This window comes from Sinocyclocheilus rhinocerous, unplaced genomic scaffold, assembly GCF_001515625.1.
Source record: "Sinocyclocheilus rhinocerous isolate Xijiao unplaced genomic scaffold, SAMN03320098_v1.1 scaffold1140, whole genome shotgun sequence".
NCBI lineage: Eukaryota > Metazoa > Chordata > Actinopteri > Cypriniformes > Cyprinidae > Sinocyclocheilus > Sinocyclocheilus rhinocerous.
In genome coordinates, this window is record NW_015652168.1 from 450,505 (window position 1) to 467,192 (window position 16,688).

Genomic DNA, 16,688 nt, shown 5'->3' on the forward strand with positions numbered 1-16,688 from the left:
ATGTACATTACCACGCCAATCCCTCCGAGAGTTGTCATGACAGAAATGTATTTAGATAAAGTTCGTATGAAGTTACACTTGAAAAATTCTTAAGTTCTGTAATATCTTGAGATGAAAATGTCAGACGTTATCCTAACTTTAAGAACAATGATTCTTAAGAAGATTATTTTCAAGAATTTGAATTCTAAACAGTTTTAACAATCTTATGAACAAAAGATAAGAACATTCTTAAGAAGTATTTTTGAGAATACCTCTTTTTTAAGTAACACAATAATAGGACGAATTTTATTCTAAATAATGTTTCGTGATTCCAGCCCCAGTTTTGCAAAGAGATCAACTGATTCGCTGAAAAGATCTGGCTCAAAACAACAATTTGTTCATGAATGAAGGAGAGCTGGAGCAGATTTTCAGTAAATAACTACTTACATTTCATAAAACTTGACTTGAATTAGTGTAGAAGTTCTATGGAGTCCTTCAAGGTGCTTTTGCATCTGCCAATTATCAAGGAGTCCAAGGCCACGCATTTAGAGAGATTTAGAGCATTATTACCTCTGAATACCTCTTTTATCGGTGTAATTTCTCAGTATGTCGAGTCCGGTCTCATGAAAATGCGTATAAATAGTATGCCAAATAAAAACGAAAACTCGTGGTATTGATACGCAAAAATGGACTTTGGCGTGCATATGATACGCATGTGTTTGGCCTACATATAATACGCAGTTTTCGTGTGCATATGATACAAAATTTGTTGGCGTGCATATGATACGCAGTTTTCGCGTGCATATGATACAAAATTTGTTGGCGTGCATATGATACGCAGTTTTCGCGTACATATGATACGCATCTACCCCACAACCCTAAACCTACCCATCGCGTAGCATATACACGCCAAAGTCCATTTTTGCGTATCAATACCACGAGTTTTCGTTTTTATTTGGCGTACTATTTATACGCACTTTCATGAGATCGGGTTGGTATGTCAGCGTTGGCTCTGAAGATACACATTTGCTTTCTCTTGTGTGTCAGGCAGCAAACATGAAGAGATGAGATGACTCGTGAGTAATGCACAGAGGAAATGGACCATATGACTCTGTCATTCTGTTTGATATGTAATTCATCCACTGTCATACATGAGATGCTGTATTTAGACTGTAGCTTTCTGGAGACTGTCTCTTTGTGGTGATATCTGCACATCAGGATGATGCCTCACAGCAGGCTGGATGTGTCTTTCAAATACTGAAAAGTTGCTATAAGAGGCCTGTAGTTTCTTATTCACTGACTCTTTTTTGCCTTGGAAAAAAAAAAAAAACAATTACAAAAGGACGTCTGTGCTTAAGGTTGACCATGTGCTGGCCAACTGCATTTCATCATTAGCTATGTTTCCATCACCCTGTTTTTATGCGCATTTTGAAGTATCGCATCAGAACCGAGTGATGGAAACACCCAAATTCTAAAAAAAAAAAAAAAAGTTTTTACGCTCGCTTTGGGGGGGTTTTTGACTACATCAAAAAAGTCATGTGACTTTGTGCGATGGGACGGCATAACCTGACTAATATGGAATCATTTTTGTGTCTTTTTTATTCAATCAAAAATTCTGTGTTTGAGAGTAAAACTAATTATTTTGTAATTAAAAAAATAAAAGATCGCAAAAAAACTCTGCAGTTGATAACAAAATTATTTGCAGTGCATGCAAATCTTTAAAAAATGTAAATTTTCTTTGTGCACTTCAAAAACTTTTAATCACGAAACCACAAATGTTGCTCTCTTTACAGCTGTCTTTTTTTGCGGGTCTAAAACTTTTGTTTGCGAGTTGAAAAGGTTTGCTTGCGAGTGAAGCTGCATTTCAGTGGGCGGTCTCTAGCACCAGGATGAAAGGCCTTTTTCTATTGGTCACTCTCGATTGAAGTGACAGGTTGACCACGCCCACTATGTTTTCCCGCCACAGTCTGACAGAAGAGCGAGCTTCTAGCAGCAATGGCCAGCAACCGCTCGTTTACCGGGTAAGATAACTAATTTAACATCTTAAACTCAGTGACAAGTGAACTTAATTATTCTCTCTTCTCATGCTCTCCCACCTAAACGTTAACGTTAACTAACGTAACGTAACGTTAGCTAAGCCCATAGTTGGTGATACCGCTGAATAGATTTGATTAGCCAACAGCTGTTTTGTGTGTGTGTGTGTGTGTGTGTGTGTACTTTAATTAACATAACGTTAGGCACATACATAAAATACATACACGCGATTGTCCCGTATTTTTCCTTTCTGAAGTTGGCAACCCTACTAGAGCACCAGCATTTTAATGTGTAACATTATCTGATCGACGCGATTGTCAGCGCCATTGTTGCCGGTGTAGCAGTCGATTCGGTTCCCCTCGGAATGTCTGTTCCCCTTTACGCAATCATACTACATGTCTTGCGGAGTTGCCGGGTTACCATACGTATTATCAGAACTAACGTACTCATGAAGCACAACTGGATGTACGGGAAGCAAAATGGTTCAAAAAGTACCGTCTTTTCTCTGAAACTTGAAAATGGATTTGAGAAGCGAGGTATTCCCCAACTTACAACCGATTTAAGCGTGTTTGAGGCTTTGGTTATTACGCAGAAGTCTGTAGCGCAGGCTTATTTGAAACACAATGTCTGTCACGGGTGTTGTTAAATGTTACTTCGTTTTAATTAAAAATAAATTATTTAAATAACAAAGACAAATTGCAGCAGGTGTAACAATTTACAAAAAAGAAAACAAAAGTCTACAAAAATAATGGCTTTAAAATGCAATTTTATTTATTGCAAGAAAAGCATTTAAATTCTTTGTCTGTGGGTGGATTATTAACACAGTTGATATGGAACCAGCGCCCACAGTCATCACAGGAAATCTGTAAAAAAATAAATAAAATGTTAGCAACATTGTCAGCAATTGTGCTAATGTATTTATTAATATTCCACACCATTTTAATAATAAAAAGGTTACCCAGAGATCATCTGCAGAGTCATCAAATGTTTCTGCCTCCCCACAAAAGTGACAGGTCACTTAGGTCATCTATGAGTTACAATACAATAGGCAGGGTATGCTTTTTTTAGGTCAGATTTTCAAAACACTAATGAAAGTGATGCACATCAAAAGGCATGTCAATAACTTTCATGGTTAAAATAAATAAAAATACCAGATTGCTCAAGCAGTGTTGATGCAATCTCCAGCCTAAATCGTGCTATGTCTTGTGGTTCATTGGAGAAGTCAATATTGGTATTGTGCAGAATATGTTCTGCAAACTGGAAAAAGAAAAAAAATAAATAAATACAATAAAATCCTCCCATTTCAATGAACATTTCATATGTGCTGTCACACACCTTCAAAGCAAACACACCACATGACGTAGTATCCGTCTGAAGTGGGTGAGTTGGATTTTGACACACCCAGTGTGAAACTGGAACTCCCTTTTTTCTCATCATTGCTCTACAAACAGATTTTTTCCCCTTCTTTCTATCATACACAACTTCCCAAAGACACTACATCAGACTGTGGTGAATTGAATACCTTGTTGTTTGCAAACACCTTTTCTTCTTGATGTCAGGCTCTCCAAGTGGGTCAAGCAGAATGTTTTTTTTTTTTAGATGGGTATATAGCCTAGGTAATAAGATTCCCAGACATCACAATAAGGGAATATTAGTGGAAAATCAACATGATAAGGGAAAGCTCAAAGAAAACTATTCTCAATCATAAACTCTTACAACTAAAAACCAATGGTGACGCTCATTTACAATGCCCACTATGACCTCATAGTTTGCTGGGTCCACCTGAAAATAAAAAGAAACCAAAAATGTATTATCTACACATTGCTAAACAAAGCATCCAAGGCCTTTTGTACCGAAAACACAAATTAATTTTACACATGGCCCAAACAAAATGAATAAAAGTTAATAAAAGTATTAATACAACAGACCTTGAGTCCCCGATATTTTCCATTCCACATGGCTGTTATAGCAAATGTGTCCATATGGAAGGCTTTCTCTGGTGAGGTCAAGTTGTGCTGGCTCACCTTCAGTGTCAGATACGCATTTATTACCTTGGAAAACATTGGAAAATGAAACATTAATTCAAATTTATAAACTACATGAAAGCCTTATCTGACAGACAAAAAACAAACAAACAAAACGCATCAATAAAATATATACCTCACTCTCCAACTCCTTCCCAGGGCCAATCTGTAAAATATCTTGATAAAACAGTTTATAGGGTCCCACTTTGGACACCAGTACATGGCTGTTATTTCCAGCCCAGGCACTTTTGATACCTACAGAAAAAAAGGGAAAAACTATAAAAAGGGGGGGGAAAAATACACCAGACAAATATTACAATTCTGACCAACATTCATTGATTTCATGTGATTTTTCATCAGCACTTACAGCTATGTACTGCATCCTTGGCATCAGATAACTAATTTAACATCTTAAACTCAGTGACAAGTGAACTTAATTATTCTCTCTTCTCATGCTCTCCCACCTAAATACGTAACGTTAGCTAAGCCCATAGTTGGTGATACCGCTGAATAGATTTGATTAGCCAACAGCTAGCTTCCAGAGCCCCAATAGTAAAGAGTCAGGTTTAGGTTATCATAAATTTGGTTAAAATGTTGTAATATGCATTGGCAAACAAGCATTCTTTTTTAGTTAATGTATACACCTAAAGGGGCGACGTATCCTGGGGGATACAAACATTTACAGACAGATTATGAAAAATGTAAAACCTAGAGATGCACCGATGAAAATTGATGAAACCCTAACGGTGACAATTTTTTTTGTAAGTTATATGCTGCTAATTATAGTTTTTAGAAAGAAAATCGGAATCTGCAAAAATCGGTATTGGCAGGTCACACAAACAAATCTGAAATCAGAATTGACCAAGAAAATTGCAATCGGTGCATCTCTAGTAAAAATGAAATTCATAAAATTTCAACATAAACTTAATAAGCTAACACTTAACAACATCTTTTTAAATGTGTTAGTCCCCTCCAAATATTGAAGATATGTGAAATGTATACGCTTTTATCTAAAGGTCAGTAGATTTCCCAATACAGGTGGTCATGTTGTTTTTAAATGCTGCCTGTGAGCTAAACAAAGAATGTATGAATGAAGTGCCCAGATCTAAATATTCACAACAAACACCCTTTCAACATAAAACCCAGAAATGAGACCTAAATTTTCCCTGCCTCTCCCCACAGCCTCTCAAATGTTTGTATCCCCCAGGATAGGGTTAATCATTGTGGAGTGAGCTAATATATTTAGTAGCTAAATTGGCCGTGAATAAAGAAGTTAATTTCAAACCCGTATAGTATGTATATGTGTGTGTGAGTGTATAAATTGAAGCCACATGGTTTGTATTTTTGGTTCTAACAGTAGTTATTGTGTATATGTATAGTTTATTGTAAATGTTTTACATTGAAATTTAGTTATTTACTTTGTCTTTAATGGCAGAATGGAAAACCAAACAGGCAGATCACAACCACAGGTAAGCTATTAGTTTACTTCTATTAATAATTAATCAGATGACAATTTATGATTTGCTCAGTATTATCATAGTAGTATTTTGCATCTAAACCTTTTTTTTCCCCAGTATGATCAACGTGCTGTAACTGAAGCAGCACAACATTTTATGTCCCTGGTGGCTAGAGTAATCCCTGAAGAAAATTCAAGGCAGGGTCAGACTCAGAGCCAGATACAGCAGTCAAAAAGACCTTCTGTGGAACATGAAATGGCTATAGGTAGATGTGCAAGCATATTTAAAAGGGCCAGTTCAGGTGTTACACATTCCTTTTTTATAGCGATAGATGTTCGGCATAGGATGCTGCAGCTAAACATGGTATCTCTTGCTACTCAAAATTAAACACAAAAAACATGCACAGTAATATTTTTACCTGTTCTATAATTTGCAGATCTTTTCCTGGATTTTTAAAAAATGCTGGAAAGCATTTTTAGCCAGAAGTCACAGGCCAATTGTACCAGCAAAAGCACAGAAAACCTTTGATGTTTCCGTGTCTTTGCTGGGCTCTAAATCCGATACGACCCCTTCTATATCCGAAGAGTTGGCGCTTATGCAAGCAGGGCTAGGAAAGAGGACCCTGTCCTTAACATGGGATACTACGCATGCAGAGGTGAGGAGTCCAATCTTAAGCAAACACGTATTCTAAATAGCGGTATTTGTTGTGTCAGTCTTTTAAGGGTTTTTCTTTAACTTTGGTGTAGTTATCAAGTTTACTGCGGGAAACATACTCAAAGATGAGTGATTTGGAAGACAGGTGGCTTCTTGTTCTATAATTTGCAGATCTTTTCCTGGATTTTTTAAAAATGCTGGAAAAAATAAAAGACATCTAGCCAGAAGTCACAGGCCAATTGTACCAGCAAAAGCACAGAAAACCTTTGATGTTTCCGTGTCTTTGCTGGGCTCTAAATCCGATACGACCCCTTCTATATCCGAAGAGTTGGCGCTTATGCAAGCAGGGCTAGGAAAGAGGACCCTGTCCTTAACATGGGATACTACGCATGCAGAGGTGAGGAGTCCAATCTTAAGCAAACACGTATTCTAAATAGCGGTATTTGTTGTGTCAGTCTTTTAAGGGTTTTTCTTTAACTTTGGTGTAGTTATCAAGTTTACTGCGGGAAACATACTCAAAGATGAGTGATTTGGAAGACAGGTGGCTTCTTTTCAAAGCTGCAGGTGTGCTTTTTAATCATTTATCATCATTTAATATTAAAGGCTTAGTTCACCAAAAATGAAAATTCTGTCATTAATTACATGTCGTTCCAAACTAGTAAGACTTTCCTTCATCTTCGGAACACAAAGGAAGATATTTTTGGTGAAATCCGAGAGATGTCTGTTCCTCCATTGACTGCCTTTACCACTTTGACGCTTCAGAAAGTTCATAAAGAGATCATAAAAGTAATCCATATGAACCAAATTTTCTGAAGACTCAATCACTTTATATGATGAACAGATTGAATTTAGGCTTTTACTCGTATATAAACCTTGATCAGTGAACATAAACGGATGCTTAACCAAAACGTGAATGACACACAAGAACAAACAAAAAGCTCAAACATGCTGCATAACCAATGAGGTTCATTCTCGTGTGTTATGCAGCATGTTTGAGTTTCCGGAAGAAGTTTGTTCTTGTGTGTCATTCAGGTTCATTTGAGCTTCTTATGTTCGCTGATCACTGTTTATATCTCTTTAAAACTTTCTAAAGCATAAAAGTGGTAGTTGCAAAGGCAGTGTATGGAAGGACAGACATCTCTCAGATTTCATCAAAAAGATGTTTATTTGTGTTTTGAAGATGAACGGAAGTCTTAAGAGTTTGGAACAACATGAGGGTGAGTAATTAATGACAAAATGTTCATTCTGGGGTGAACTAACTCTTTAACATTTAGTAATATGAATTAGTCCGTTCAGTACAGAAAATATTAATGCTATAATCTGTATAATCTGAAAAATTCTGTAGAGTTATTCTCTATTTCAGTTTTGTTGTATTACTTGCTAATATAGTTGGGAATGGAAGGAGAAGAATATCTGTAATACCTTTGGAGGCAGAGGGGTATACAGGATCAGTGATCAAAAGTGCTTCTGGTGGTGGGAAGAACTTGCTGTACATTGTGCCATTGCAAGATGAGCTTGACATGACACCACTGCCACCAGATGCTCCTGAATTTGCCAGAATGCCAAAGGCCACGTGCAAAAAATGCAAGACTCTGATGCCACTTCAGACACTGGCTTTGCATGTTGACCAGTGTGACAGCATGCAAAACTCTGAAACTGAGGTAAAACTGTTGTGATGAGCCTTTAGGTTACTATCTTTAAGACCTGTACACTGACAATGCTGACAATTGCTCACCAAAAATGAAAATTCTGTCATTAATTACATGTCGTTCCAAACTAGTAAGACTTTCCTTCATCTTCGGAACACAAAGGAAGATATTTTTGGTGAAATCCGAGAGATGTCTGTTCCTCCATTGACTGCCTTTGCAACTACCACTTTGACGCTTCAGAAAGTTCATAAAGAGATCATAAAAATAATCCATATGAACCAAATTTTCTGAAGACTCAATCACTTTATATGATGAACAGATTGAATTTAGGCTTTTACTCGTATATAAACCTTGATCAGTGAACATAAACGGATGCTTAACCAAAACGTGAATGACACACAAGAACAAACAAAAAGCTCAAACATGCTGCATAACCAATGAGGTTCATTCTCGTGTGTTATGCAGCATGTTTGAGTTTCCGGAAGAAGTTTGTTCTTGTGTGTCATTCAGGTTCATTTGAGCTTCTTATGTTCGCTGATCACTGTTTATATCTCTTTAAAACTTTCTAAAGCATAAAAGTGGTAGTTGCAAAGGCAGTGTATGGAAGGACAGACATCTCTCAGATTTCATCAAAAAGATGTTTATTTGTGTTTTGAAGATGAACGGAAGTCTTAAGAGTTTGGAACAACATGAGGGTGAGTAATTAATGACAAAATGTTCATTCTGGGGTGAACTAACTCTTTAACATTTAGTAATATGAATTAGTCCGTTCAGTACAGAAAATATTAATGCTATAATCTGTATAATCTGAAAAATTCTGTAGAGTTATTCTCTATTTCAGTTTTGTTGTATTACTTGCTAATATAGTTGGGAATGGAAGGAGAAGAATATCTGTAATACCTTTGGAGGCAGAGGGGTATACAGGATCAGTGATCAAAAGTGCTTCTGGTGGTGGGAAGAACTTGCTGTACATTGTGCCATTGCAAGATGAGCTTGACATGACACCACTGCCACCAGATGCTCCTGAATTTGCCAGAATGCCAAAGGCCACGTGCAAAAAATGCAAGACTCTGATGCCACTTCAGACACTGGCTTTGCATGTTGACCAGTGTGACAGCATGCAAAACTCTGAAACTGAGGTAAAACTGTTGTGATGAGCCTTTAGGTTACTATCTTTAAGACCTGTACACTGACAATGCTGACAATTGCCAAACTTATTACTTCAATAGTAATGATTGATATTCAGGACTTGTCAGCCAGTACCACTGTAGCCTTGCGGAGACTTTGCTTTGAAGACCTTTTAATGAACTAACTTCCACATTTCAATATGCCCCTGACTTCTAAGGGGTGTTTTTATTTGTGACTACTCCCAACAGCCTTGAATTCTGTCAATAGAACTTCACATTTTTATTTTCTGTTTGCAGGAAGATGATTTGTTTTTGATAGAGGAGGCAACATCTTCAAGGCCAAGCCTTAGTCTTGAAGGAACATCATCTATTGTTGAACATCAGGAGGTACACAAGCAAAAGCTAAATTGAACATTGTCAGTTATCAATTCTTTTTTACTAAATTTGCCCGGCATACATTTTTGTCTTTAATGTGTAGGCACTTGAGGCCCAGTGCCCAATATGTACCAGAGCATTTCCGGTGTCACAATTAGAACGGCATGCCAGCTTTTGTGGAGAAAGGTAATGGTAATAGTGACTCACATTAAAGCTTAAAAAAACCCTAAAAGGGTTGTTCTCTGAAACCATATGATCACTGTATGATGAACAGGCCAAAATGATTTTTTTCTCTCTCAAATTAAACTGCATACAGAGACCAAGTTAAATGTGGCAGTGTCGAAACATAATCTTCATAAGAAAATCATAAAAGTTCTTGTGTGTTTCTCTGGGTGTAATATTTCTTTAATCTTTGTTTACACTATTGCTGATGTGTTTCAGTAAACAAATATTTGTTTACAACCTAAGTATATACATTAATTATTATTATTTTTTTTTATAGTCTAGATGGAGTGGCAGAAAAACAACCGTGCTCTGATTTGGATCATATCTCATGGTAACCTATCTGACTATGTTCATATATATATATATATACATACACGCACACACACAAAGTTTGGAAACATTAAGTTTTTTTTTAAAGAAGTGTCTTCTGCTCATCGGCTGCATTTATTTGATCAAATATACAGTAAAAATATATTTGAAAAATATATGTGAAATATTATTACCATAACTAGTTTTCTATTTGAATATATGTTAAATTGTAATTTAAAACCTTAACTTTTTTTTTTTTCAGGATTCTTTGATGAATAGAAAAAAAACATTTATCTGAAGTACAAATCGTTTATAGCATTATAAATGTCTTTACTGTCACTTTTGATCAATTCAATGCATCCTTGCTGAATAAAAGTATTCTTTAATTTCTTTCCCAAAATTTTTTTTCAGATAAATGCTTTTCTTTTAACCTTTCTATTCATCAAAGAATCCTGAAAACAATCGTACACAACTGTTGTCAACATTGATAATAATCAGAAATGTTTCTTGAGCAAAAAAAAAACAGCATAGTGCTATATTGTGACCCTGAAGACGGGAGTAATGATGCTTTATATATAATTTTATATGTTTTTACAGTGAGGAGGATGTGATTCGTCATGCAGCAGCACAGATAGACACTACAAAAATATTCGAAGTTTGTGTATCACGAGATAACATTCTAGAGAGAGGTCTGAAGCTGTGGAAACGGCAAAAAACAGGAAGCCCGGGTCAATCCTTTGAAAATCACCTTCCTTGGAGAGCCAGGAGTTGACACAGGGGCACTGAGGAAAGTATTTCTGTCCAGTGAGTAGTTTGCTTTAAGCATGCATTTAGTAGATGTACAAATGTGTAAATATATTTCCAGTTTCATTATTCTAAAAATACACTGTCTGTATCTGCAATGATCACAGCTGTGTTGTTTTTGCAATGACTCTCTCTAGCCTAATGATATTTCATCTTTATTTGTGGATTTAGCTATGGTTGCCGGCATCGAAAAACGTCTCTTTGAAGGTGATGCGAAGAAAGGAAAAATGCCTAAGTACTCCCTTAATGATCTGGATAATGAGCTGTTCAAGTATGTTTTACCTTTTGGATTTTGGGTTTGCTTCATATACACACAATTCATTCTCAATCATTTACTCAAGTCTCATGGTTATTACAAACATTTCTTTGTTCTGCAGAAGCAAAACACAGAAGATATTTTGAAGAATGTTTAGGCTGTTTTTGTCCATATAATATTCATTTGGGTTTTAAACCTCACTGATTTTTATTATATGCACAAAAACAAATGAGACATTTATACAAATATACCACTCTATGTTAGTGCCAAGAGCTGTTATACATATGTAAAACAGTATATATCTGTAGAGTTGCAGGTGAAATATTTGCTGTGAGCATTGCCCAAGGAGGACCAGCACCAAGGTTTATGCAAGAGTGGTGTTACAAAATACCTTGTTACTGGTAACATTAAAAGGGATGGTGTGCATGACACAGAGATATCACCACTAATCAAAATGGTGGGTCTTATTGACAGAATTTCATTAGATACAAGTTATTTGTTATTTCTTGTCCTTTAGTAAATTAGTTTGCTGGAATAACTGTTATCATGTTATAAAGCCACTGACAGATTGGTTTTACTCCAAAATTCAGCAGTGAATCAAGGTAAGAAGGCAAGGTAACATTTTACTTGTAGATTGAAGATGCATCTGACCTGTCCAACTACACAAAAGAAATCCTGGACTGTGGCTACACTGGACCAGTCAATGTTGACCACAAGGAGAGCATATTAAGGTAAGTCAGCAATGAGAAAAAAATAGTTGTTTGTTCATTAACACAAGTATCAACTTTTAACATTAGTACAATGCATGATGAGTTGTAATATGGTACATTTGAAGCAGATGAAATTGAGCAATAGCACACTTGTAATTATAGACTTGTTTGATAGGAACTATGAGTCTTTTTACATATACAGACTCGTACATTATAGTAGTTATTTAAGGAATTAATTTTAATTATACAAATAACTTGTAATATCTGCGTTGGAATTTTGAATGCCCTGCTTTTAAATATAAAGCTTTTGAATTTTTTTGGTCTTTATTTTTGTTTTGCCAGAGCTCTTGCTCTACATATCACAACAAAACGCATCCCAATGCTGCAACAACTCTTTAATTTCTTTCCCAAAATTTTTTTTCAGATAAATGCTTTTCTTTTAACCTTTCTATTCATCAAAGAATCCTGAAAACAATCGTACACAACTGTTGTCAACATTGATAATAATCAGAAATGTTTCTTGAGCAAAAAAAAAACAGCATAGTGCTATATTGTGACCCTGAAGACGGGAGTAATGATGCTTTATATATAATTTTATATGTTTTTACAGTGAGGAGGATGTGATTCGTCATGCAGCAGCACAGATAGACACTACAAAAATATTCAAAGTTTGTGTATCACGAGATAACATTCTAGAGAGAGGTCTGAAGCTGTGGAAACGGCAAAAAACAGGAAGCCCGGTCAATCCTTTGAAAATCACCTTCCTTGGAGAGCCAGGAGTTGACACAGGGGCACTGAGGAAAGAATTTCTGTCCAGTGAGTAGTTTGCTTTAAGCATGCATTTAGTAGATGTACAAATGTGTAAATATATTTCCAGTTTCATTATTCTAAAAATACACTTTCTGTATCTGCAATGATCACAGCTGTGTTGTTTTTTAAATGACTCTCTCTAGCCTAATGATATTTCATCTTTATTTGTGGATTTAGCTATGGTTGCCGGCATCGAAAAACGTCTCTTTGAAGGTGATGCGAAGAAAGGAAAAATGCCTAAGTACTCCCTTAATGATCTGGATAATGAGCTGTTCAAGTATGTTTTACCGTTTGGATTTTGGGTTTGCTTCATATACACACAATTCATTCTCAATCATTTACTCAAGTCTCATGGTTATTACAAACATTTCTTTGTTCTGCAGAAGCAAAACACAGAAGATATTTTGAAGAATGTTTAGGCTGTTTTTGTCCATATAATATTCATTTGGGTTTTAAACCTCACTGATTTTTATTATATGCACAAAAACAAATGAGACATTTATACAAATATACCACTCTATGTTAGTGCCAAGAGCTGTTATACATATGTAAAACAGTATATATCTGTAGAGTTGCAGGTGAAATATTTGCTGTGAGCATTGCCCAAGGAGGACCAGCACCAAGGTTTATGCAAGAGTGGTGTTACAAAATACCTTGTTACTGGTAACATTAAAAGGGATGGTGTGCATGACACAGAGATATCACCACTAATCAAAATGGTGGGTCTTATTGACAGAATTTCATTAGATACAAGTTATTTGTTATTTCTTGTCCTTTAGTAAATTAGTTTGCTGGAATAACTGTTATCATGTTATAAAGCCACTGACAGATTGGTTTTACTCCAAAATTCAGCAGTGAATCAAGGTAAGAAGGCAAGGTAACATTTTACTTGTAGATTGAAGATGCATCTGACCTGTCCAACTACACAAAAGAAATCCTGGACTGTGGCTACACTGGACCAGTCAATGTTGACCACAAGGAGAGCATATTAAGGTAAGTCAGCAATGAGAAAAAAATAGTTGTTTGTTCATTAACACAAGTATCAACTTTTAACATTAGTACAATGCATGATGAGTTGTAATATGGTACATTTGAAGCAGATGAAATTGAGCAATAGCACACTTGTAATTATAGACTTGTTTGATAGGAACTATGAGTCTTTTTACATATACAGACTCGTACATTATAGTAGTTATTTAAGGAATTAATTTTAATTATACAAATAACTTGTAATATCTGCGTTGGAATTTTGAATGCCCTGCTTTTAAATATAAAGCTTTTGAATTTTTTTGGTCTTTATTTTTGTTTTGCCAGAGCTCTTGCTCTACATATCACAACAAAACGCATCCCAATGCTGCAACAACTGCGCGAGGGCCTTGAGATATATATGATCTTATCAAAGTCATGCAGAGAAAGCCAAAGGAGTGTCATGATCTCTTCGTCATAGGATATGACGACAAAGTACGTAGTAATACTGTTTTAAGCATTAATTTTTTCAGTATGGCACAAATTACAAATATCCATTTTTACACTTTTCTTTTTGATGTTTAGGTTGACTCCCATTACATTTTATCCCACCTGGCCCCAGAGATGAGCCCAAGTGGTTCGATTAAACAAGTGAAAGAGTCAAAAATCATGGAATTCTTTCAAGATTTCCTACTTGAGCTTGAAGGTATGGACAAAAAAAATAGTATAATCTGTTATTTGATATCCAGGTGTAAATATGCTACTGTAGTTCCTATTTTAAAAGGGCATACATAAACTAAAACATTAATTCTAATTTCATCTCTTTATTTCTTCTGAAGACACACAACCAGAAGATGGGGCAGCAGGAGAAACCTTGTCTGTACCTAAGATAATGCAGTGGATGACTGGGCAAGCTCACAGGCATCTGCTTGTATCAGAAAGAGATAAATTTAAAATGGTTATTAAATTTGACCACTGCTGTCTACAGCACATGCCAAACCACACTGTGTGTTACCCAATTGTTAGTGCTTGCACCAATACCATAACATTTCCCGTAGTCCATATGGTAGATTATCAGTCTTTCAAAACACTCTTGCAAACTGCTGTTACAAGCTTTGACAGAGTGTAGCAAATCTGCTGAAATTGTCTACTGTAGAAACCTGCAGTTTCATTGATTCATGTTTACTAAAGCATTATTACTTACAGTGTTCACTCTTTACTTTACTCTTTGGAATGTTTTTAAATGCATGCAAGGCAAAACATATATTTGTATTTGGTGTACATTTCTTAAAAAAGAAAAAAAAACAGTTTCTTGTGGTGGGAGCCACAAACAATTTATTGTGAAAAACAAGTTCCTTGTAGTGTAACAATATATTTTTCATGTTTTCTGATTGAAGGCACAACGTGTATTAGTTCAATTACCTTAATACATCAAAATCAACTTAATAAATCATATTTGAGACAAACCTTCTTTTTTTTATAGTTTTGTCAAACAGCACATCATCTATCTACATAGTTTAAATATGTTAACACTTTCATTCAAGACAACACGCATACATCGATTTATATTTCTTCGTTGTTTAGTCTAAGCTTCAAAAGATATCTATTTGTGACATTAAATTTAAAGCTAATTCACGTGCTTGTAAGTAGATGTCATAACCAAAACAAGTGGACTCAGCAGTGGGGTTCACTTGATTCTGTAGAGTAGCAAGATCTTCAGGTGACAAGGGGCAAGGTATCTCTGGGACAATGACTCCATGCTCAGAGTCAACACTCTGTGGATTCTGGAAGTCCTCAGCTTGCAAGATCTGACATTTGGGGGGGAAAACACCAGTCATTGATTACAAGAACAATCACCTTACAAAGTATGTTTTTTTGTTTAGCTTAAGCCATGCATACCTCTGCAAAATCAGGCTCTGACACAGATGCTTGCAACATCCCAATATTCCAAAGCTGATTGGGTGAAAAATTTCCCTCCGTTCGCAGGGGATGATCGTTCCACATCTCTGTGAAATGCTGCAAATCATTGTGTATTCTGGGGATGAAAACAAATCCCACACAGAAAAGGTGAACAGCATTGGACAGGTCAACGAATCCCTCCTCTTCCAAGCTGTGGAGCACATTGTAGTAGCTTGATGTTACTGCAGTCCAAACATCTCTCCATAGCCGTTCCACTCTAAGACAGAGAAAAGTGTGAGGTGCTGATTTAACTGCAAAGCATTTTAAAACATATTACATAAGAAAAAAAGTGTACAAAGGATTGGGTAAAACAGCTTTTATTAATTTTATTATTTTCTTTGTAAGAACAATACATTAACCATGCTCTCATATTTAAATACCTATAAAATATATTCAATATTCAAAGAACTGTTAAAAAAAATTAAGTTGAACAAATGATTCAATGACTCGCTCATAAAGACTTCACTTGTTTCATTCCTGAATGAATCAATTTTTTGTTTTTAATGAATCTGTTTTTAAGTCACTTGTCTCCACCTGCTGGCGTTACGTTGTTATTGATACAATCATTATTAGAAGCGTGAAGTCACTTTCAAAATGGTTATTTATTCTATTTTGATCGCTACTGTAGACAACAGTGTTTATATCCGAACTATAAACTTTTATTCCAGTACTTCTGTAATTATTTGTATGTTTGTAACACAGAAATAGCGATACAAAAGACTGTGTAAAGAAGTTTCATATACATTAACTGTTCTCTCTGGTCAGCGGCAGTGCAAACGCAGATTTGAATGTTACAGTGTGATTGCAAGGCTTTACTAGACATATAGCTGAATCCTGTCATTTATAAACAAGAAGGTAAGAACATGTAAGGTAAGCAGTAAACTACCACAGCCAGCAGCGCAGACTGCTTTTCATCACGGACGGTTGGATTTCTAGTACTTGAACAAATAAAAATGTATACATTTTATACATTAAAATTTAATGTAAAAGTTTTAACCCGCCCCGCAACGCCACTGTTAAGGAAACATATATTGCATACCAAGCTGTTGGGGTCTCCTTGTGGTTGAAACATGGGTCGTTACATGAGAGATGATGAATATCATCAATAGCAGGAGTCTATTTCTACATACTGTCTTGTGTTCATTCATGTTAACGTTAGACAAAACGCGCATTTTAAAAGTGCAATAGGTGATTGTGTTCAGAAACATTTTTGTTATGCTGGTTCGAAAGTCTCTTCACATTCCGATAGCAATCATTAAGCTAAGTCAGAGAAGGCCGGTGCAGCGCTGTTTGTGGAATTAAATTCTAAAATAAAGACAGACTGTTTGAACTGGTGATTTCTTTTTTTTG

General features: G+C 35.8%; 3 pseudogenes; 1 reads left to right on the top strand and 2 right to left on the bottom strand.

Annotated features, from left to right (window-relative positions):
- Positions 1–2,759: 2,759 nt before the first annotated feature.
- Positions 2,760–4,419, bottom strand: LOC107713938 (sentrin-specific protease 2-like; annotated as a pseudogene).
- A 1,046-nt stretch (positions 4,420–5,465) lies between these two features.
- Positions 5,466–14,508, top strand: LOC107713939 (uncharacterized; annotated as a pseudogene).
- Positions 14,509–14,964: 456 nt separating this feature from the next.
- LOC107713940 (uncharacterized) overlaps positions 14,965–16,688 on the bottom strand; it is a 35,072-nt pseudogene continuing 33,348 nt past the window's right edge.